This window comes from Haematobia irritans, chromosome 5, assembly GCF_050003625.1.
Source record: "Haematobia irritans isolate KBUSLIRL chromosome 5, ASM5000362v1, whole genome shotgun sequence".
Lineage (NCBI taxonomy): Eukaryota > Metazoa > Arthropoda > Insecta > Diptera > Muscidae > Haematobia > Haematobia irritans.
The window spans coordinates 65842436-65867976 of NC_134401.1; the positions used below are offsets into that span (position 1 = coordinate 65842436).

General features: G+C 31.8%; 1 protein-coding gene and 2 long non-coding RNA genes across 9 annotated transcripts in view; 1 reads left to right on the forward strand and 2 right to left on the reverse strand.

The window, feature by feature from the left end:
• The window catches only part of LOC142238630 (phosphoenolpyruvate carboxykinase [GTP]-like), a 138959-nt gene that overhangs the window by 55797 nt on the left and 57621 nt on the right, over positions 1-25541 (forward strand). Inside the window, exon 1 of one of the 6 annotated variants that reach the window (XM_075310319.1) lies at positions 1394-1512. The exons of 2 other annotated variants lie outside the window; for them this stretch is intronic. The gene's annotated coding sequence lies outside the window, so the exon portion shown is untranslated. 3 more of the 6 variants (XM_075310318.1, XM_075310322.1, XM_075310320.1) reach the window with 3 other exon arrangements.
• LOC142238631 (uncharacterized) lies at positions 5328-6637 on the reverse strand. 2 transcript variants are annotated; one of them, XR_012722778.1, is made up of 4 exons: positions 6362-6637; positions 5993-6268; positions 5656-5897; positions 5328-5588 (listed from the first exon to the last, which is right to left on the reverse strand). It is a non-coding gene; the product is annotated as an uncharacterized LOC142238631 (long non-coding RNA). The 2 variants fall into 2 exon arrangements; XR_012722779.1 differs by having other exon boundaries at positions 5993-6130; positions 6362-6631.
• Positions 16647-23159, reverse strand: LOC142239931 (uncharacterized). The gene is made up of 3 exons (XR_012723139.1): positions 23086-23159; positions 17076-17221; positions 16647-16967 (listed from the first exon to the last, which is right to left on the reverse strand). It is a non-coding gene; the product is annotated as an uncharacterized LOC142239931 (long non-coding RNA).

Consider the following 25541-nt stretch of genomic DNA (forward strand, 5'->3'; position numbering starts at 1 on the left):
GACGGGGATTCGAACAGCGGACCACACAGTTTGTAAGGATCAAAGAAGTAGCTGATCAATTGCCCAAGGAAAAATAAAATGTCAATTTTGTAATAACAAGCAACCACCACCAACTTAATTCAATATCGCTCCCTGTTAAATAGCGCTCCAAGCTACTAAACACATATATGTTTATAGACTATTTCTAAATTAATATATGTTTGCATCCAAGCATATTATATTTACAAACCTTTTATGTCCCAAACATAATATGTTCTAACATATTAACATATATGTCCCAAACATGTTATGCTAGTTTATGAACATTATATGCTTGCACTCAAAAATATTGTGTTTAAAAATTTGTGTTCCAAACATATAATGTTTATAGCCAAACATATGAAAAACAGTCTTTTTCATCCGTGTGTGTAGTTAAAATAAAGAACATCTTTGGGAGGGCATTTTTGGAAGTGCTTTTAAAGTTGTGCCTTTAGAAGAACTTCCAATTTTTTTGCTGGGTTGCTATAAAACAAACAGTTAGTAACAGCAATTTTTGATTACTTCGACTCTAATTTTAACTATCATCTGCCCCCGAGATTTGGCACCAGATTATAAGATGCAACAACATGTTAAACAACAAGTTTGATTTGAGATACCAGAACTTTTTCAGAATGTTCCAAAATCAATTAGAAGTACAGGTTCCCCTAAGAAAAATATAACGTATTCATCTATTGTATTAATGTAGTCTGCATATCATTTCAGAGACAACGTGGTTCTATTATGCAAATTAAAACCCATCTTGTTATAATTAAGAAAACACAAAAAACTTGATACTACACTTCGACAAATCAAAATTATCGCAAATTTTAGGGGAATACATCACTTTGCCCAGTAAGTCCAGCTAAATATTAAATATATCTGAAATATACACACAACTATTACCATGCAGTAATTTTATAAATTAAGTCAAAACCAATAAACAAATAATTAGATTTACAAATATCAGCGAATTAAAAACGAAATTTAGTGAAAGTATTTGACCAAAATAGGTGTTTATTTAAATTATTTTATAGTGATGTACGGTATAAAATAAAATATAATTTTTTTGGAGAAATTCGAATCTATTATTACAAATCAAAAGGAACCCTTTTCTAACAGATTTATTCATACACTAAATTTCAATACTAACCTCTTTGATTTGGATTTCATTAAATATAACATACTTTAGTGAAGAGATCTATGTGTTTCGTATAAATTAATAAACAAATAAATTTAATACATTCATAGTTAGTTATCTTACATTGAAATCTAACTTTGTAATACACGAAAAATGTCCGCTGATATAGTTAAAAAAGACTTGATGCATATATGTTTCTATGAAATTCATTTATTTTGTACAGACGTAGAAGCAACAGGTTCGTTTATTTCCATTACGTGTTTTGAGCGAATTGATAACCTCGAATAGTGCGAGACGAGCCCCTTATTTGGTGTTTTCGAAACAAAACACTGTAATCGAGGGAGATTTATAAGTCAGTATGTACTGCATGGACGAAAAAGTGTAAACATTATACTTTCGGTATAAAAATTATACGTTTGGAACTTACATTTTTTCTAACATATTATTTTTAAGTGCAAGCATATAATGTTCATAAACTAGCATAACATGTTTATGTTAATAAGTTGGAATAATGTATTAATTTATATATGTGTATAGAAAGAGAGACCGAAAGAGTATAAAGAAAAACTAAAGATGCCGAACGAGAATGATAATCAATGACATCAACACAACCCAGTGAAACTAAAAGACCAAAATTAAGTAATATGTAAAACGTAAATATTCGTGGTTCCTTGTTGACTTTTGTATTTTGTTTATAAATAAATAAATTATAAACATATTTTTGTTTAATCCAACACAAGTAAGTTTATAACACTTTGCTGCAAGTACACGGATGAAAAAGACTGTTTTTCATATGTTTGGCTATAAACATTATATGTTTGGAACACAAATTTTTAAACACAATATTTTTGAGTGCAAGCATATAATGTTCATAAACTAGCATAACATGTTTGGGACATATATGTTAATATGTTAGAACATGTTATGTTTGGGACATAAAATGTTTTTAAATATAATATGCTTGGATGCAAACATATATTAATTAAGAAATATGTGTTTAGTAGCTTGGAGCGCTATTTAACAGGGAGCGATATTGAATTAAGTTGGTGGTTGTTGCTTGTTATTACAAAATTAACATTTTATTTTTCCTTGGGCAATTGATCAGCTACTTCTTTGATCCTTACAAACTGTGTGGTCCGCTGTTCGAATCCCCGTCCGGCAAAAGGTAAAATTAAAATAAATAAAAAAAATCATACAATTGAATAATTTCTTATACAATGTTTGTATTACAGAAAAAGGTGCTAAGAACTAAAAAATCTCGTGGAAGTGAGAAAGATGTCGGGGAATATACAATTGGGCAGAAACAAAATTTTGAGCATTCAGGTCGAAAACCTATGTTGTTAGCACCTATATTACCTGTTTATTTTCATAATTCATTATGATTGTAAATATATAAATAAATAAATAAAATTTTGAGCACAATATTGTTTGGGAGAATTTTTTTAAGCATATAATATTTTTGGGTGCAAAATGCTTCCAAACATATTATATGTTCACATAATAACATATTGTTTTTTGGAAGACAACATTATTGAATTTGGATGCAAAAATACAAAATGTTTGGAAATTGACTACCCAAACATATATTGTTTAGACCAATATGCTTTCAAACATATTATATATTGGAAGAGATCAAACATATAAATGTTTGGGCAATAGCCAAAAATGTATATGCTTGAAGCAAAATATGTTTGGGAGTATATGTTACAGAAGCGATTTTTTGTGAGCGTGTACAAAAAATGGAAGTAACTAATTGGCGCCTTAAAAATATATATGCCTAAGGTGAAACATAATATGTGTGAGCAATACAAACAATATTTTGTTTGGACAAATCTTGAAAATATTTTTTCTTGAAGCAGAATGTGTTTTGGGAGTTGTTGCAGAAGCGATTTTTTTTTGAGGGTGTAGTTTTAAAAGCAATTATTAACTAGAGACTAGTTAATAACGACCTCTACTTAATCAAACGTTAAATTAGGTTAGGTCCCAACGAAGTTTTCCTTCAATTCAAACAAATATTCGTTTGTGGTACCATTTACCATGTTCTCAACAACCCAGTTTTCGCAATAAATTTATTTTTAAGGTTTACTGTGTGTAATACGCAGTAGTAATATTCAAAAATTTTTTGTCATACTTTAGAGTCACTTAGAGTATTTAGTCCATTGTGATACCACAGTAAACTTGACTCTTATCAATAAGTTCTGCCTGATTTTTTATTTAGTTCAATGGCAAGGGCCGAGTCAGTTTACCATTTTAAGGCCGAGCGATTCACATTGCAGTGAAACCAATTAGAGAAGCTGTGAAACATTCAGAAATATCACCACCATTACTGAAAAACTTTTTTGGTAAAAAAAAACGAAATGTGTCATTGATTTACAACCAAAGATATTTTCATTAAAAGAATGAATTGTTACGTCCTTTTAATGAAATTTATTCTTCACAGTTGTATGATAAACTATCATACGTTTTATGAACAACTTTAGTTCTTTTTATAACAAATATTGGCAATTTTTACGAATTTTTTTTTTTTGATTTTTATGAAAAATGTTCTACTTTTTTGAAAAAGTTTCGCATTTTTTCATATTTGTTGTTTTATTCTCAGCTTAAAACCATTGCGTTGACTAAACTACAAGAGCAGCTTACGTTAGGTTAGGTGGCATCCCGATGTATCAGGCTCACTTAGACTATTCAGTCCATTGTGATACCACATTGGTGAACTTCTCTCTTATCACTGTCACCAGCATTTCTGAGGGTTTCAAAGCTTCTCTAAGTGGTTTCACTACAATGTGGAACGCCGTTCGGATTCGGCTATAAAAATGAGGTCCCTTGTCATTGAGCTTAACATGGAATCGGGCAGCACTCAGTGATAAGAGAGAAGTTCACCAATGTGGTATCACAATGGACTGAATAGTCTAAGTGAGCCTGATACATCGGGATGCCACCTAACCTAACGTAAGCTACTCTTGTAGTTTAGTCAACGCAATGGTTTTAAGCTGAGAATAATAAAAAATATGAAAAAAATGCGAAACTTTTTCATAAAAGTAGAACATTTTTCATAAACATCCAAAAAAATTTCGTAAAAATTGCAGCTTAACCAACAGGAAAATAATGTTTATCAAATTTATTTGGGCAAAGCCCTATAGACTGCAAGATGGTTGGAATTTCGGAATTACCACATTCCTCATCAGTTTCGGAAGTACCACATTCCTCATCAGCATCCTCCACTTGCAGCAAAACTATCATCCAATTATCAGAATAAATACGGGTAGTTCACTAAACCCAAGGTGAACCACACTTGAACTTTCCGAAGAAAGGTTTATGTTTGCCGAAATAAATCTTTGTACAAACATCTCTCTTTTCATTTGCCAGTGTCAAATCGTCGATTTGAGTGAAGTTGGCTGGGTTTATTTTGAGTGCTTCATCTTTCCTCATTCGTTTTGTTTTTTATTGTTGGTTTGTACTTCAATCATATATGTTGTTTTAATCTCAGCTTAAAACCATTGCGTTGACTAAACAACAAGAGTAGATTAACCAACAGAAAGTGTTTACACTTTTTATGAATGTTTGTACTTTTTGTTAAAAGAAATATTATTGTGCAATTGGTTGTAGTAACGAATTTGATAATTTTCAGTTTGGTTGATTCACGTTTTTATTCATAAAATATACTCAAGCACATAATTAGAGACAATTTTATGATGCATAGGGAAATTTCACAACTGATATGAAACTTCGTAGTAATTTTTATGAAGAAATTGTACACCAAAAAAATTTTTTTTTTGATTTCAATCACGAAAATCGCGGATTCAATCATTTTTTTAATTGAAATGTCTTCAATCACGAAAATGATAGTATCAATCACCCATTTTGATTGAAAACCAACACGATTTTCAATTACAAATTTTATTGACTTTTGTCACGGAATCAATTAATTGTGTGATTGAATCAATTAAAAACGTGATTGATTTTTAACATAAAATTCAATCACAGTTTTAATTGAATCAATTAATTATCAATTAAATTCAATTAATTAATTAATTTCGCTACAAAAGTCAATCAACTATTTGATTCATTCAATTAAACAATTAATTGAAATTGGCTATAAATTTCAATCAAAAAATTATATATTGCGACCCTAAAATCGTATTTAGTTTTATTTGAAATAAAAGAAAATATGTGTTTCTTATAAAACATATTTAATATATTATTATTTTTTGAATTATGCAATAGACAAATAAATTTGCTTCTTGTCATTTGTGTTTTGTTCTAACATAACTTACAAATACAATTATTATCAATAACAACTATAGGGTGAAAAAATAAATTATATAAATCATAATCTTCCTTATAATAATAACCATGTCAGCATGTTCCTTCTAATATGTAGATGCGCCCAGATTTCCAATAAATCAGCAGCCTGTAAGCTAAATTAGTTTTTCTGAAAGTAAACAGAATAATTCGAATTTAATTTTGTTCAATTAAAATTTAATTGTGTTAAACATCACCTGCATAGAATATCAAGTTCAATTCTTAGTTCCAGGTTGCAGATTTATAATCTTCTTTTGCAGTTGTAGTCTTTTAGCATAAAAAGGTGTATTAAGGAGCCCGGTAATTTAATTTTAGTAACAATTGCTTTCCAAAATATCCACACATTGAAATCGTCTATTAAAATTTGAACCAATCAAAGACAAAAATAATGGGAAAGCAATGTTATATTTGATATTATATTGATGGTACTTTGCAAATTCTGGAAATAGAAAAAAATATAAATGGAAAATACATATTTTTATTATTTTCGGATATTTTTCATATTTTTAAATCCAAAAGAAAGAACTTTTTTACCATTACATAATTCAGCTCATTAGTTTATATACCAGATATACTGCTCTCTACTTAGGTTCAAACTGAAAAAGGCAAAAGGCTTCGCAACTTCAAGGTGAATCTTCCAACAAACCCATACCGCTCTTGGTTTTAAGAAAACTAGGAGTGAAAAAAATTTATCATTTTAAAAGATCAATACGGTACCCACTTTTTTATTGCAAACATATTCTTATATATTTGATAAAATGATGGAGTTGATGGGATTGATTTGTCAATTTTACGAAAGAAAATTGGTCACTAAAAGAAATGAATCAAAAATATATTATTTTAGTCCGTTTAATGTAAACAGGCTTCAATGGAAAACGGTATTCACATTTCACAATTTCTTACCTTCAATAAACGTAGATTGTTTTTCATTTTTACAATACCACAAACACAGGTAATTTCAAATGCGTTCTCTCATATATTTTTTCAAACCTTTACCACGTGGCCGTTTGCTATGATTTGTTGTTGCGTTCAAAATATTTATGCGCACATTTTGAATGCAGCAGACAGAATGTCGCCAATCATGTTTTTCAATTTACGCGAAAAACAAAAACCCAACCGTTCGTTACGAGTTACTTCCACAGACTGATCTCTCCATCAAACATTGTTGAATAAATACCTATTCTCTTGTTATCTTTTCGCTCTTTCCATTGCTCAAAATTATTCAGTTTCAATCACAAAGGTGATTGGATCAATCACATGTGTAATTGGAAACGGAAAAAATTTCAATCACGTTTGTAATTAAAAATTATTTCCGAATTGATTAACAAATTGATGGAATCAATTAATATTTTAATTGGAAACGTAACAAATATCAATCATTTTTTTAATTGGTTTTTATCCGGATTTGATTAAATAATTAATTGAATCAATTAACATATTAATTGAATACCTTTCCAAATTCAATTAAGTGTTTAATTGAAAAAAATTTGGTGATAATTTTTTGTGTGTATCGAAGATTGTTTTGTAAAATATTCATGAGTTCGTATGAACTTGTTCACAAAAATCAAAGAACGTGAAGAAAGTTTGTGGAAATTTTCGTATATTCGTAAAATTAACGAAAATCAATTAATTTAATGAAGAATTTACGAAAAATAGTTGATGAAAAATGTGTTGTGTTGTTGTTGTGTGATGTCATTTTTAAATACACACGTTTTCCAGACATTTTACCAGAATGCTGGTTTAGTTCACGAGGAGCATCCTATATAATTTTTTTTCCAGGAACAGGATCCCGGGTTTAGAGGGTTTTATATGACAAATGGCAGTTGAAATCTACACACAAAAAAACAATTCACGAAATTTTTTCCAATTAAAATTTTAATTGAGTTTTAAAAAATATTCAATTAAAAATTTAATTGATTCAACAAATTTTTTAATTGAAACAAAAATCAAACACAAATATAATAGTATCAATTAATTTTTTAATTGGATCAATAAACTTTTTAATTGACCTTCAATAAATTTTTTAATTGATACTATCATTTCTGATATTGACGACATTTCAATTAAAAATTAATTGGATTAATTAATTTCGTGATTGAATCAGAAAAAAATTTTTTGTGTGTAGTTAAAGTGGATTTTGGAAGTGTAATGTGAATGACTATCGTACCAAGTACACGGACGAAAAAGACTGTTTTTCATATGTTTGGGTGTAAAAATTCTATGTTTGGAACTCAAATTTTTTAACACAGTATTTTTAAGTGCAAGCATATAATGTTCATAAACTAGCATAATATGTTTGGGACATATATGTTAATATGTTAGAACATATTATGTTTGGGATATAAAATGTTTGTCAATATATTATGCTTGGATGCAAACATATATAAATTTAGAAATAGCCTGTAAATATATATGTGTGTAGAAAAATAGACCTGTTCTCAAAACAAATTTATTTTTGCCTAATTGCATATTCGCTCACATCGTTCTCATTTCCACGAGGTTTTTGAGTTCTTAGAACCTTTTTCTGTATACAAACAACGTGGAAGAAAATATTCAACGAGGACCACACAGTTTGTAAGCCAACATACTATCCACTGGGCTATTTAACAGAAACACAAATTGTTGTTGGTCAAGTGGTGCAATGGTTAGCATGTCCGACTGGTATGTAAAGGATCGTGGGTTCAATTCCTGCTCCGACCGAACACCACTTTTTACATTTATTTTTACATTACATATTACTATATTAAATTTTTAGAATGGAACTTCGAAATGTAGGTTATTAAAGATTTACAGTCAGAAAAGAACAGTGCTTCATATAAACGAAATGGATTCAGCTTTTGGATAAAATATTATTATTTTATTGCAAAAATAACAATTTTGTAACAAAAAATGTCGTTGGCATAAAGGTTTGCAATTTTCGAAGAAATTCGAAATCTCTAACGAAAGAATAACTTGAAGTCAACTATTAACATCAATAATTTTATAATATACACATAAATTTATTTAGGCTTGAATTATTTTTTACTAGTATTTAACACCATTTTAAATGCATTTGGAAATTTCATTTAATTTTTATTGAGTACCTACACAACAAGATTAAAATCTTAGAATTACAGTGCAGGATTATAAATGTTAAAACATCTCCGAAATTATCCTTTTTAGAAATACAAATAAATATTTATTTATATATTTATAACTAACAAATTATAAATGTAAATAGTGATAGAAGGAAGGGTAACAACTATAAATAAATATCAATCATTTTTACCTTTAAGGCCGGTATTAAGTTGGCATTATCGCTCTGAAATGGCCATGTGGTTCACGTTTCTTAATAATGTATTTTAAAGAAAATACACTTTTTCAATTGTTGCTTTGGATCATACCCCACCAAGTTTTAAAACAATTTTCAAAAAAAGTTATAATGTTGTTCAGCTATTAGAGATTCGAGTTTTGCCGCTAAACTGAAAAGTAATTGTAGCGGCAAAACTCGAATTAAATGCCCGCTTTTATTTTGGGAAGTGTCCGTTAACTCCTCTTGGATTAATAAGGAGGAACTAAACTTTGTTTTTATACATTTTACTGTTTAATTTTTTACTGTTTCATGTCCACACATACATAAAATGCTGCTCTCAAGGCAAAAACACATGCTGTTTTTTTTCAAATGTCTATTCTCTTTACTCCGCATACTCCGAATACTCATTCTAATATTCAAATTATATAATATTTAGACTTGAGCATATCAAATTTTTGGCCTTATCATAAAACAGTTTTCCGAAACAACATACGAGTACAAGCGGTTTCACAGAAATTGCTCTCTTTTGATTTTCTCGCTGTGTTATGTTGATATCTTTCGTCAACCCTCCCGGTTTCCATCTCTATTTCTTTCTCTATACTCTATGAATAAAATATCACAACACATATATGTTTACTCGAAATTTGTAAATTTATATATGTTTACATTAACACATATTATTTTTATGAAACATTCATGCCCCAAACATAATAAAGGGTGATTCTTTTGAGGTTAGGATTTTCATGCATTAGTATTTGACAGATCACGTGGGATTTCAGACATGGTGTCAAAGAGAAAGATGCTCAGTATGCTTTGACATTTCATCATGAATAGACTTACTAACGAGCAACGCTTGCAAATCATTGAATTTTATTACCAAAATCAGTGTTCGGTTCGAAATGTGTTTCGCGCTTTACGTCCGATTTATGGTCTACATAATCGACCAAGTGAGCAATACGTAAATAAGCAAAATTGCCGCATTTGGAGTGAAGAGCAACCAGAAGCCGTTCAAGAACTGCCCATGCATCCCGAAAAATGCACTGTTTGGTGTGGTTTGTACGCTGGTGGAATCATTGGACCGTATTTTTTCAAAGATGCTGTTGGACGCAACGTTACGGTGAATGGCGATCGCTATCGTTCGATGCTAACAAACTTTTTGTTGCCAAAAATGGAAGAACTGAACTTGGTTGACATGTGGTTTCAACAAGATGGCGCTACATGCCACACAGCTCGCGATTCTATGGCCATTTTGAGGGAAAACTTCGGAGAACAATTCATCTCAAGAAATGGACCGGTAAGTTGGCCACCAAGATCATGCGATTTGACGCCTTTAGACTATTTTTTGTGGGGCTACGTCAAGTCTAAAGTCTACAGAAATAAGCCAGCAACTATTCCAGCTTTGGACGACAACATTTCCGAAGAAATTCGGGCTATTCCGGCCGAAATGCTCGAAAAAGTTGCCCAAAATTGGACTTTCCGAATGGACCACCTAAGACGCAGCCACGGTCAACATTTAAATTAAATTATCTTCAAAAAGTAAATGTCATGGACCAATCTAACGTTTCAAATAAAGAACCGATGAGATTTTGCAAATTTTATGCGTTTTTTTTTTAAAAAAAGTTATCAAGCTCTTAACAAATCACCCTTTATATTCTAACATATTAACATATGTGTCCCAAACATTTAGTGTTCGTTTAGAAACAGGTTTACACTTAAATATATTGTGTTTAAGAATAGTGCCCGAAACACATTTTGTTTATATCGGAACATATGAAAAATATATTTTTCTAACAGTGTATACATTAGGCCCGAAATCTAGTAAAAGTGGATTTGAAAACCCTTATTTATAAGGCAAATGACGATTGAAATCTAGTTAAAGTGGATTTTGGAAGTGTAATGTGAATGAGGTATTGATGATAGTGGTTCCCTTTTGGGAATATTGACCAAACATGTGTATATAGTGGCCCCGTTTTTACGATGGAGAAATTGAAATAAGTTTCTTTCATTTCCAAACAGTTTTTTAATGTTACATAAAATCCCACTATATTAATAGTGTTCTCCCCAAAACTATACTGGAAGAGGCTGCCTTAACCCTCTGTATCATAGTGTAAACTATAGGCAACATACCGTTCGAATGCCTCAAAATTAATAGAAATAACTTCTTTAGCTCAATCACGCACTGTATCCCGTGGTTTACATACTGAGCTAATAAACTTGTAAAAATAGAACAATTAGGTGGCACTACTTGCTGGAAATTGAAATTTCTTTATTTATTGGTATTTACGAAAAAGTGCCGGTTTGCTGTGACTTCAAAAAATAATAAAAATTGTTGTGCTTGTGTTTTGTGTGTAATCTTGATAAATTGGAGAGGTAAGTGTTTGAGCTTTATTGTAGAATGTTCGTTTTGAACAATTTTTACGTTTTTTGTTTTGTTTTTGGTGGCAAATAATGTTTGGCAATACACCCAATTTGTGGGAGTTTCTCTTCAAATAATAAAAATAAATTAAAATTAAAAAATATGTGTATTTTATTTTTTTTTTATCATCTCCAATAAAAAAAATCATACAAATCGGAGTTCATGAGTGAGGGTTAACCATTGTAAAATAATATACATTGTTAATTGTCCAGCCAGCACCTGATAACATTAGCTTTATTCTAAACCAAAATTCTAAATCTAATTTATTTAAATGTCTAAATCGAAGCACGTCTCCTTTTGACCGGGATCCCGGGAAATTCGAAAAAAATACCGCTTTCCCGGGAATGGAAAAAAGTCCCTAATCATATAACTTCTCTCAGGTTTGTTTTAACAAACAGGCGAGACAAAATGTACATACTTTTAATACACATACTTTTAATACAATATGTGTGGATGCAACATACATTAATATAGAAATTGCCTCTAAAAACATATATGTGTTTAGAAAGACAGACCGATAGAGTGTGCTGCAAGTAAACAAATGGAAGTAGCCAATTGGAGCCTTAAAAATATATACACACAAAGAAAATTTCATTAAAAGTGTTTCCTATCAGTGTATGCCTAAGGTGAAACGTAATATGTTTGAACAATGCAAACAATATTTTGTTTGGACCAATCCTGAAAATATATATGCTTGAAGCAGAATGTGTTTGGAAGTATATGTTACAGAAGCAGTGTTTTTGGGTGTAGAAGAAGCAATAAAGTCATATGCACCTGGATGCTTTGTTCCCGAACAACGTCCAGTTCTCAAAAATCTGGATAACAAGTTTAGTTTGTTTATTATGTATTAAATATATACTGGTATATATTACCACATTTATTGATATAGCCTCGTACCAATCCATGCACAATCAATTAATAATGCGAACAATAAATAACAACACAATTACATTCGCACTGTAAATATATGTATAACCCGTAATTAAATGATTGTAAAGCTGGCTGGTGTGTTTGGTTTTTTCTAATCTTGTTTTCTGATAGGCGTTCCCCTTGCTTCTGCCACCTCTTCTATTTGAGAGGCTTGAAATTTTGGAACAAAATATGTCTCAAACTTCATTCTGTTGTTATTTTGGGCTACGAACACTAAAATATACATAAAGTTTTATGTTGTAGACAAGGGAAAATACCAACCAGAGCACTTGTATATATTCAAATAAGTGTGACTACACATGGGGGTATGCGCTGTACTCTGAGCATTTTACTATAAAATTAGGCCACACGCCCATCTAACCCCACGAAAAACCGAAAGCAGTTGGACGACTGCAACATTTTCAACCGCAAGCAATCGTAATCCATGGCACTGCTTTACATAACGTTTGCATAGTATAAGAATATTTGTTATAAGTACACACAGAGAAGGAATATGATCACCTCAACAATGTTTCAAGAGCAAAATGTTATTTTTGGACGGATAACATGTAACATGTTTGCGGCAACCATGTTATTTTCTCAAAAAGCATATGTCTGATTTCGGCAACCATGTATATGTTTGCCGAGAAAACAAAATTTTTGCGACCAAAAATGTTCCAGGGTCACCGTCTAAAAATAACATTTTACTCTTAAAACTTATTTGGGTTGAACATTCTCTGCGTGTAGGCTTGCCAGATGGGCGGGATTCGGCTGGATTGTTCTGGAACTTCGTCTCCAGGAAGTGTCCCGAATCTGTCACAAAATTTGACAAAAATTCCGTAATTTCAATTACTTGCAATCGAAATACTAATATTATGTTGGCCAGCTATTAAACATTATTTCCTCAAAAAATTCTGACGAATATTCAGAAACTCATATTGGCTATAGAAAATGACACAAATAGCATTGTAGATATATATCCTTTAATATATGCTTTCGTATCTTGCAAAATAGGCAAAGTTCAGTCTAAAATGCAAAATGTTCCGTTAAAAGAAAGAATCGTTTATGAGCGCGAAGCTACAGACTTTTAAAACCGGCATTTGCATATTTGGAAAAATATTTCGACTTTCACGAATCAGCAAAATTTGCAAAAAAAAAAAAAAAACCTTCTTGTAAGTCGATCGTCCGGCTCGTTATATATATATATATATATATATATATATATATATATATATATATATATATATATATATATATATATATATATATATATATATATATATATATATATATATATATATATATATATATATATATATATATATATATATATATATATATATATATATATATATATATATATATATATATATATATATATATATATATATATATATATATATATATATATATATATATATATATATATATATATATAACGAGCCGGACGATCGACTTACAAGAAGGTAGTGACTCCAAATCGCGATGATAAACAAAATACGACGGCCAAAGCGCGATCCCGGAGGCTGTACACGACGAAGTTTTACTGCGTGGTAATGGACGACGAAACCTACGTCAAAGCCGACTACAAGCAGCTTCCGGGACAGGAGTTTTATACGGCAAAAGGAAGGGGAAAGGTAGCAGATATTTTCAAGCACATAAAGCTGTCAAAGTTCGCAAAGAAATATCTGGTTTGGCAAGCTATCTGTACCTGTGGTTTGAAAAGCAGCAGTTTCATAGCTTCCGGGACTGTCAACCAAGAAATTTACGTGAAAGAGTCTTTGAATAATCGTCTGCTGCCTTTCCTGAAGAAACACGGTTGTTCCGTACTGTTTTGGCCGGATTTGGCATCTTGCCATTACGGTAAATAGGCCATGGAGTGGTACGCCGCCAACAACGTGCAGGTGGTTCCCAAGGACAAGAACCCTCCCAACACGCCAGAGCTCCGCCCAATTGAGAAATACTGGGCTATTGTCAAGCGGAACCTAAAGAAGACCAAAAAAACTGCTAAGGACGAGCAGCAGTTCAAGGCAAACTGGCTTTCTGCGGCGAAGAAGGTCGACAAGGTGGCTGTACAAAATCTGATGGCAGGTGTCAAGCGTGAGGCCCGGCAATTCGGATTTGGAAAAGCGAAAGCCTAACTGAATATTTTTCCTGAATTTTATACTAATTGAACTTGAAAAAGAAATTTAATTTGATTTTTTAAATAAACGATTTCACCCATTTACACGCGTTTTCCCTTGACCAAATTTTGACCGTATCACCCTTTATATTAAAAAACTAATTGATTCAACGTGGACTCTTTTACATGTCAAATAGTTCTGTAATGCAAACAATGTAGAAAAATTGTAGAAAAAATGTGTGGCCCATAGAGCTTTAAGCTTATAATGAGTGTGCTCATAATACGAACTTTAATTTGTGGTGAATAGCAAATCTGCTTTTTAGCAATGATTAGACATTTCGTTGAAGGATTTAGAAACCAACGATTAAATCACTTCTTTCCAAGATCAAGCCTCTTCCCTAACAAAAGAGATTCCTATATCTATTGTAGTCTAAAAATAAAGCGGGATCTACTCAAAACTTGTAAAGGGGACGACAGTAAAGTAAATGACTGAAAAATGGTGCAAACTTTTGCCCAAAAGCTAGGAAGCATAGTCCACATGTATGAATTATAGATACTATTGAGTTGGGTCCTCGAAATTATTTCTCCCCTTATGGAAATATTCAAATGAGACTATGTCTACTGACATCATTCTCTACCTTTGTTTTCTGTTTAACTTCGACCTCTGTAAACCGGTGATAAGGATGACATTAACGCTAGCTAATAAAGAACTTGTCGACGCAAACAGTGAAATACTATATCGGCTCCTCATAAATTAGACCCATTTTCGATAAGATCAGTTTTGTTATTGATTGCCGGATCAACAAATTATTATTTATGAGTCCACTATGTATGTCTGTGTCATTGTTAGTTTGTTGTTTACATTCACAATTGTTTGTAATTTCAAAAAACGCCATATTCCACTAACCTCTACTTTATTTGACAATTATGTCACCAATCATATCAGTAATGTATCAAAGTGCAAGAATAAATGGCGTTCCAATTACTTATCACTTTCAAAACAATATACAATTCGTAAATAGCAGAAATAACTTTCGAGAAATTTCTTGATGATTTTGGTGCAAATTTTCACTGTAATAACATACATAAACGAACAACTCATAAATGGAGTATGCGATGGGTTGTAAAGAATTTTAACTTTTTTTAAATATATTTACTTATGTTGTACATCGATTAAAATCAATCATGAATGAAGAACCCACAACTATATTAAATTTGCAGCCATAACTTCAAATGGAATAAACAATTGTAAATATTAAATATCAAATGGTTATGTAAAGAATTTAACTACTGCTGTACTACTGTGGGCAAAAAGTGAGGTTTACTATGTAAATGGATGAAAGATTTGTTGTGTACAAGGAAAATTCTTAAGTCAATTTTACTACATTACAGCTTTGAATCAATTCCCTCCTAAGAAAAACACGTATGCCAACGTTTTTCCAATCCTCGAAACATGCCAAATAGTCCCTTACTGGTGTAGGTTAGGTTAGGTGGCAGCCCGATGTATCAGGCTCACTTAGACTAGCTTTAGAGAAACTTTGAAACCCTCACAAATGTCACCAGTATTACTGAGGTGGGATAATCCACTTTTTGGTGTTCGGTCGAAGCAGGAATCGAACCCACGACCTTGTGTATGCAAGGCGGACATGCTAACCATTGCACCACCGTGGCTTCTGGTGTAGCAATCAACGCCTTCTTCGATTTTCTTTCATCTCCTCAATCGGCACGATACGTATTCCTGGATTAGGGTTTTGAAGATAGCCAGAGTCACACCGGATTGGTTGCGAAACGATATTGGTTGAATTTTTGGCGAAATGGTCACGAAAAATGTGTGCGGAGTGAGACGATGTATCGAAAAATGTTCTCTGGGCCGATTGGTAAACACAAGTGTAAGTTTTCTTGAATTTCTCGAAAGACATTTACTCATTATTGTGATATCAGCATTTGGAATAGGTTTTAGTTTCAATTTTCTGAAATTAACCTATATTTGCCTTCTTGGTGGGTTCACTTTTCTTGAGTGTGGAATTGACATGAAATATGGTCCAGATGTTATTAACAGTAATGCCAACTCAAAAAAAAACTACCTCAAAATGCTAAGCCCTCGAATTGAACAATTAAACTTCATGTTACTGTTTGCCCACTGTACGTAGTATACTGATAAGACTTATGAACTCCACTATTACAAAGGTATACGTCAAAACTAACATATACTAGCAGTGATGCATATGTGGGATGTTTAGCACCTAATGTAATGCTTTTTGATTTCCAAAAAGCACCAAAGCGGTTTTTTAGTGCCTTTCCAAAAAACACCAACTTGGTGCTTTCTGTCGTTTTCATTTAAGATATTTAAAAACAAAGTTTCCATATTTTTAATATTGTTCTTATATTTATCCTTAAATTCATTAAGTTTTTAGTAGAATTAAGTATCGAAAAATATTCCTTTCTGATATCCATATTGATAATTGATTTTCGAAACATTATTATTGGATATTGGCGAAACATTATTATGTTCGTTTTATGTGAACATGTAATATGTTTGGACACATTTTGACCCCAAAAATGTGCCCAAAATTTTTTTCTGCCTAATTGCATCTTTCTCACTTCCACGAGGGGTTTTTTGGTCCTTAGCACCTTTTTCTGTAATAAAAACATTGTATAAGAAATTATTCAATTTCATAATTTGTTTTAAAATTTGCCTTTTGCCGGACGGGGATTCGAACCGCGGATTACACAGTATGTAAACCAACACATTATTCACTGGGCTACGTAGCTGTTATTGTCATCAATAGAAAATTATCGTTATAAGTTATATTTATATAGCATATTTTGCGGCGCACACGAGCCGATACAAACATAACATTGTTTAATAGAAACATACATTTGTTGGCCACGTGGAGCAATGGTTGGCATGTCCGACTGGCATGCAAAGGGTCGTGGGTTTTACTTTTTTACTTATATTTTTACATATACACGAAAAATTCCGAAAAATGTTCGACATTACATATTACTATATTTACAATGAAACTTGGAAATGTAGGTTATTAAAGATTTTTGAAAAGAACAGTGTTTGATATAAATGAAATGGACTGAGTTTTTGGATCAAATATTATTTTTTTATTGCAAAAATAAAAAATTTGTAACAAAAAAACGTTTTTGGTATAAAATTTTCGAAGAAATTCAAAAACTCTTACAAAAGAAGAACGTGAAGTCGATATATAAATACTTTTCCATCGAATCCTAAAGTTAACGACAACCATTCAAAGCATTGTTGATTTGGATCATTCCCCACCAAGTTAAAATACAATTTGCCCAAAAAAGTTATGCAGGTCTGAATAACACAAGTTCACCAATGTGGTGAATGGACTGAATAGTCTAAGTGAGCCTGATACATCGGACTGCCACCTAACCTAACCTACACGTCTGTTCCCAATTTCACAAAATTTTGCGATTTGTATCGAAAATAAAATCGTGCGATTTATAATTGCTTATTCCGGAAATCGCGCGAAAGCGTATGGAATTGAAAATCGCAAAATTTCAATTCCAAAATGTGTCATAGCTGTTAAAGAAAAAACATTTTAGTCCAGCAAATTTTTTTGAAAAGGAAAACAAGAAATGAATCTGTAAGTTACAAGGAATGGCTTTTCTGAATGCAGTTGCCTATTTCGAAATACATCGACGCCACAAAATTAGCAAAATTTCAAAATAATTATGGCGCCACGCTACTCAGTGTTGCATTGAGTTTCATTCTCACCAGTTTCTAAATAAAATCGTAATATTTGAAACACGATATTCGAATCGCAAAACTTCCCTTCAGTAGATTGTGTCAAATGGGGTCGCTCCAAAATATGCGCGATTATTACTTTACAAGTACATTATTTGTATATTTTATATTTTTGTTTTATACAAGCTTTACAATATCTTTGAAAAATTGATTAATTTATTTTGAATTCGCAGAGGCAAGTCTCATCGGTTTGAAATCGGAAAATTTTTGCGATTTGCGATGACCGGAACAAGTCTAATTGGTAAAATCGCAAATTTTTTGCGATTGCGATTATGGGAAATTATGAAACATAATTTTAGCGGCAAAACTCGAACTTAATGCCCGTTTTTATTTTTGAAAGTATCCGTCAACTCCTCTTGGTCTAATTATTAATAAAGAGGAACTAAACTTTGTTTTTATAGATGTTACTGTTTAATTTTTCCCCGTTTTCCCCCGTTTTCCTTTTACTGACCCAACTCTAAATAGAATATAGTGCCCTTTCGTTATTTTTTTTTTTTCTTTCCGAATACTCATTTTAAAGTTCAAATTAAGTAATATTTTGATTTAAGCATATCAACTTTTTGGGGAAGTCTTATAAACATGCGAAGCGCATAGCCAAACCAAATGAACTCATAAAACGGTTTTCCGAAACAACATACAAACAGATTCACACAAATTGCCCTCTTTTGATTCTCTCGCTGTGTTATGTTGATATCTTTCGTGAACCCTCCCGCTCTCTAAATAAAATATCACAACATATATATGTTTACTCGAAATTTGTAAATTTATATATGTTTACATTCTCACATATTATTTTTCCAATCACTTCTAGATTTTGTACGTAATTTCCAGTTTAGATGCAAAGACGACGTTAATAATAAAAATAGGGGAATAATTCATATTGTCGTGTAAATAATAATGAAAAATAATAGTTTCCTGTGCCAATTAAACGAGAAAAGTATTGGTGATAACCTAACCACTAAATTGGAAATAATAGTTTACAATGCGAGTAGGTTAAAAAACTGGGTATTAAGTTTAATTAAAAAAAACATAAAATGTATGTTTTAAATGTCGTAAAAATATATTTTTCCGCGGCAAGTATTATTTCTTTTTTTTTAGTGTAACTTTCCCAAAAAACGAACGTCGTGTTTCGACGTTCGTTGTAAGAATTATATGCTTCAATCAAACATTTTTTTTTATTAAAAAAATTATTCACGTCAACACATATTAACATATCGATTGCAAACATAATATACAATATTCTTGTACCCACACATATTGTGTTAAAAAGTTTTGTCCCAAACATCTTATTTTTGTATCCAAACCTATAAAAAACACACTTTTTCCTCCGTGTAGTACTGTCAATAATAAGATATAAAATCTTGTTGTACTAGCGTTCCAAAAAAAAAAAAAAAAAAACAGCGTTCCAACAAAAAAAAAAAAACAACAACAACAATCTAATGTACCCTCCATCCTGGATTGCGTAGAAACTTCTACCAAAGACTCTCATCCACAATCAAATTACTTGAGTTGTGGTAATACTTACCGATGGCAAGGTATTTTAAAACTTCTTAACATCATCTTCTAAATTGTAAGTTAGTCCATACGTGGTATAGAAATAATTCCGAACCGATATGAACATTTGCGCGGTAATTAGAGATCCAGAATTGAAATATGGGGGTCGTTTTATATCGGGTCTATTTACAATTATGAACCGATATAGACCAATTTTTGTGTGATTGGGGATCGGTTTATCTGGGGTCTATATATAACTATAGACCGATATGGACAAAGTTTGGAGTTGTTAGCGGACATATACTGGCACAATGTACCAAATTTCAACCGAATCGGAGGCTCCGGAGGTCAAATCTGGGACTCGGTTTATATGGGGGCTATATATAATTATGGACCGATATGGACTGATTTTTGCATGGTTGTTAGAGACTATATACTTACACCACGTAACAAATTTTAACCGGATAGGATGAAATTTGCTCCTCCAAGAGGCTGCGGAGCTCAAATCTGGGGATCGGTTATATGTGGACTATATATAATTTTGGACCGATATGGATAAACTTTTGCACAGTTGTTAGAGACTATTTACTTACACCACGTACGTTCAACCGGATTGGATGAAATTTGCTCTTCCAAGCAGCTCCGGAAGTTAAATCTTGCGATCGGTTTATATGGGGCTATATATAATTATAGACCGATATGGACCAATTTTTGCATGGTTATTAGAGACTAAATACTTACACTACGTACCGGGTCGGAAGAAATTTGCTTGTCTAATGGCGATTTCGAGTGGTACAAAAGGTTAAACATTCTCGAAACTGATTGCGAAATATGAAGGACACTGTCATAGTTTTTGGATCCTGTATTCCTCACAATATTATGAATAGCTTTGGAATGCCACTATCATTTGGGCGAAATACAATTAGGAAAAAATAGTGTAACATCAAGGCAACATATTTTTTGCGAAACGAAAACGCCGTTAGATGCTCGGCAAATCTGGGGGTCGGTATATATGGGGGCTATACCTAAAATTGGTCCGATATGGCCCATTTGCAATACCATGCGACCTACATCAATAACAACTACTTGTGCCAAGATTCAAGTCGATAGCTAATTTCGTTCGGAAGTTAGCGTGATTTCTACAGACGGACGGACGTGGCTAGATCGACTCAGAATTTCACCACGACCCAGAATATATTCTTTATGGGGTCTTAGAGCAATATTCGAATGTGTTACAAACGGAATGACAAAGATAATATACACCCATCCTATGGTGTAGGGTATAAAAATAAATAAATTTAGTGCTTTTTCAATTGAACAGTTTTGAGTTTGATTGACGAAATCTTTTCATATAAAAATTCAGAACAGATTGTCAAAAGCTTAAGAAAGTCAACTATATTGCCAAATATAGAATTTAATTGTTATGAAACTTATGTTGATCTTTTTTTAATCGTTATTATTATTTGGGATATTCTTTTGAAAAGTCGAGCGACGAGTCCAAAATTTCTGAACTTCAAAAGATGTCATTAAAAATGTTTGTATTAAATTCACAACCATAAATGAAATAAGAAATAGACTCCTTCATATATTAAAATACTAGAGAATATTTCCAAATTAAAGCCGACAAATTAATTTCCTTCTCTGAAAAAACATATTTTGAAATATGAAATTCATTACTGATCAAAACTGAATGAAATTAAAATAAGCATTAATAATATACGGCTGTACACTTGGATAGGGGTTCATAATTTCACAAAATTACAAATGCTGCAAATCAATACCCATTTCCATGGAGTAGTTTTTTGGTTGGAAATTTGTATGTTAGAATTTGTTGATGCTGTTTGCCCTTCGGGTGTTGTATACTAGCATATGCTAACAGAATGATAAAATAGGTTAGGTTGAAAAAGAAGATTCAGGTTGCCCTGTATTCGGCTTGTTGAGCGCTCTAACTTACTATTTCTTTCCCCTCGTACCCTATTTTTATTCCAGGAACTCTGTGTCTCTAACGAATTTCCTTATTTGTTTCCAGTCCCTGGGCGAATCACCTCTTCACCGATATGGTTCACTCTTTACCTAATAAAGGCAGGACAGTGGCGAATATAGTGTTTCCAAGATATCGTTATTTAATTCATTCAATACTCTCAAAAATAGCCGGTTCTAATTTTACAACCAAATATTGTATAATAAAATCACCACCATTCTTTTAAATTAACTGTAGCTGCATTTATAGTTTGACAGATATATAGAAAGAATTTGATTACACTTAGTATCATCTAATCTGCAATAAGCCATAGATAAATAAAATTAAATATTATATTTTGCAGCAACCGTTGTTAAATCCAGGAAAATTTAATGCCCTAAAAATGAACTAAAAATAAAGAAAAAATCATTGGCCAAATCATGACCTGTAGTTCATTCTTACTATTTGTGGGAATCGTACGAACATTTTCTTTTGCATCAGTTCATATTGAACTTATGTGTACGGTCATTGATCTTTATACCCACATTTAGTTCATAAAATGTTTGAGACATATTCAAAAAAGGAAAATTTCATTGGACTGTGGGAAATTTCAAAACAAAAAATAATAAAATTTAACTACAAACAAATATTTTTTTTTGCAATAAAAATAAGTTAAATTCGGCGTTAGTTTAACTACGGAAACTTTTTTCTGTGTATATTCAATGTTATGTGAACAAGAAAAACATGCCCACATTAATATTCCTCAAATATGAACAACATCAATTAATCATCGCAATGGTATATAAACGTTACCCACAAAATTTTGTAAGCGTTGACATAAATTAATAAGTCCAAAGTCCATCGAGAGATTAATTCAAAGGCGTAATTTTAAAACAAAGTGACGTCAATTTCAAGGCGAACTCGACCCAGAAGTGAAACTTTTAGTGATCGTAGATGTAATTTGTGATACCTGTTTCACGACCAGTTACATGAATACAAAATCAATCGTTATTAGTAGTTATTAGTCGAGTACTAGCTTTTCTTTGCTATTAAAACAAATTTTGGAATCTCATTTAGGGAACCCATTCCTTCCGTTTAAGTAGAAACTGTAGAATTAGTAAAGTTTGTTGTTCGAAATGCCAAACAATGAGAGGAGATATAAAAATAACTGGCCAAATATTTGAATCCTAAAAGCTCACATGCCATCCGTGCCTGGAAGGGTGGGAGATGTCTCCCGAACACCCAGTATCTCTCATACTGGCCACCCACGTCACTATTAGGAAGCAATTTTTTTGGAAAAGTTGACCTGATTTCATCATGATTTTCTTTCAGGTAACCCATCTTTGAGTCGAATGACCTAACAATAAGGACACAATGACTTAATAGAGAAGTTTATCGATTTTTTAACAAAGAAGAAATTTTATGTCAGTGAAATGCGCCTTCTACACTAAGCAAAACTTGTGTTCGTATTTATTAAGAAATCTTTGTAACAATGACAATTTTTTTCAGTGTATAAATCAATACAGGTTTAGAAAGATCTATGAATTAATTAACGGATAAAAGTATAAGTTGATATGTTTCAAACTAAAGTTCCTTCGAATTTTTAATAATCCATTTCAGTTTAATACTTGAAAATATTTTGGAAACTATTACTCTGTCACTGTGTAGCACCGATATGAATCAAAAGAGTTATTCTCTAAACAATGTACAGTTCACTACTTATTGAAAGTTCCGCTTATATTGTGCTAATAGATTTAAACCAGCAAATTGGAAATTATTATCATGTACTCATATATATAATCTTAAAGATAAGAACAAATCAATACAGCTTGAACAAATTCAACTCAACTGAATGCATTTTTTGTTCCAAATTTATTACTGATATTTTGAAGTGCGTCCTATCTATCTAATCAGCATTTTTACGACGACCTTTTATGAAAACAACAAGCTTTTATGATAAAGGGTTTTATTACATACATTACGGATATATTCGTGGAACTTCTGGATTTTGCCCTCATGCCGCTGGTTTTAATTATAAATTCTATCCAACATCTCAATAATCTATTGGCATCTTGATGTTATTATGATAAAACTTTATTTTATTCAAAACTGTCACTTGCAAAACTTAGTTCTTCAACATAGGGTATTTTTAAATCTTAACGGTAGAGGAAAACGGAAGCACAAATACATACATACAATTATCCACAGGAGTTCAGATCCAACTTTTGAATATGATAAGATATGACAATATTCTGCTACTTCCATGAAATTTATAATAATAAATTTACTAAAACTATGACATCGCAAATATTGAGTTAGGGTTTGGTCGTACATATTGAATATATTGCATCACAAAAGGAGTATTTTCTAAAAACGGCATTCATATATTTCAAAAGTGCTCCACGAAAAAGTTTGACACTCACTTTGGGCAAATATTTGCCTAGTGTGACCATACCCTTACTCTTCCGTTCGGTAATGTTAAAATGTCTCTCCGCAAAATTAAAACTAAAATTATAGTACTTTAACCATGTGTCCCCTGTTGACTATGTTAGGTATAGGTTAGATGGCAGCCTAATGCGTCTTCCAGACTATAAGTTTTTCCGGACGGAATATCTGTGTTTGTAAAGAATCTAAAGGGGACCTTATACGGTCGGATAAACCCTGCGACACAACACGTTGCGGCGACAAATCCGATAGTATAAGGCATGTTCGCGTGTTGCGGGGACGTGTTGGCATAAAATCAAAACAACTTTGATTTTTTCTGGTTGGGTGGCACAAATCATTAGGTGTAAGGGGATGTTCGACAAACATTATAAAAAACAAATTTATTTTTACATCAAAAACAGGCCTTTCTGCAATGCAACATATACGGATTTTTGTTATGTTCTTCCATTTTTTCAGTAAAATATGGCTTCACCCATAACTTTTCATACATCTTCATTGTTTATGTTTATGCTTCTTCTTATTTTTTCATGTTGTCATCATATTTGTTCGAGCAGTGTTTAAACTCAAACTTAGTTGGGATGAGAGAAGTTGACTATTTTCCTTATTGTGTGGAATTTCCAAAGCTGTTCCAAATTTCATGAATAGGGTGAAAAAATACGAAAAACAAATAGCTAAACGGTCGGACGGTCAAAGCTAGATCGATTTTGCTTGTGATAAGGCTCTAAGATAATTACTCCTAGTGGATATTTCTTCATGTAGGGATTCAGAATATCAAGTCCACAGCCATATTTTCAAACTTCTAATCAAAATATTCTGTTCTAACCAAATTCTGTTTCCCGCATTGTGTGTGTCTCAAAGTTTAATCAAACCGGTTACATTTATTCATAAATGCGCATTTATTTCTGTCCATGTCATTGGGATTTATACCAGGTTTCTGAACTTCTAAATTGGTAACCTTTAACATTACAAGCTTTCTTATTATATGCCGTTGTTTCGCGTAGTCTTATCGCCCAATTTGTACTAAATTCTGTTTAAATAATGACCTAGCAGATTAGCTTTTAAGTGCAACGCACGGAGATATTGTCCGCCTGTCCACCATTTTTGTGTATCACTGATAAAGGTACAAATTATTGAAGTGAACAATATACCATCTGAGAATATCAAATACAAAATATCATAAATTATTAAAATTCGTTTCTCGGAAAAGAAAATATACACTTTTTGTTTGTGATATGTTGACATTTTTTTTACTTGAATATTTTACAAATCAATCTGCGGTAAATTTCTTAACGAAAAGCACGAAAATGTTTGTGAAATTCTAAAATTTCGATCTGCAGGAGAGAAATATTGGAACAAAACTATTTTACACATTACAACTTGACACAAAAAAGGAACAATTTGAGTTAAAAATTATTAAAATGGCTTGAGCGCGAAACAAAGTTTCAAACAGTGTGAGTGCCCTTTTCCATTGAAGCCTGTTTACATTAACCCTAGCTTAGGCACCAATGTTTTTCTGCATTATCTGCCACTATTTACAAATGTAAATGTTTTGTATCCTTTGGTATTTTTAACTTCATAACCTGCTTTTTTATGTTTGTTTTGCATTCTACAGAAAAAAATATGGTTGTTCTTGAACATTATCTGTTCGACATTATTGAAATCGG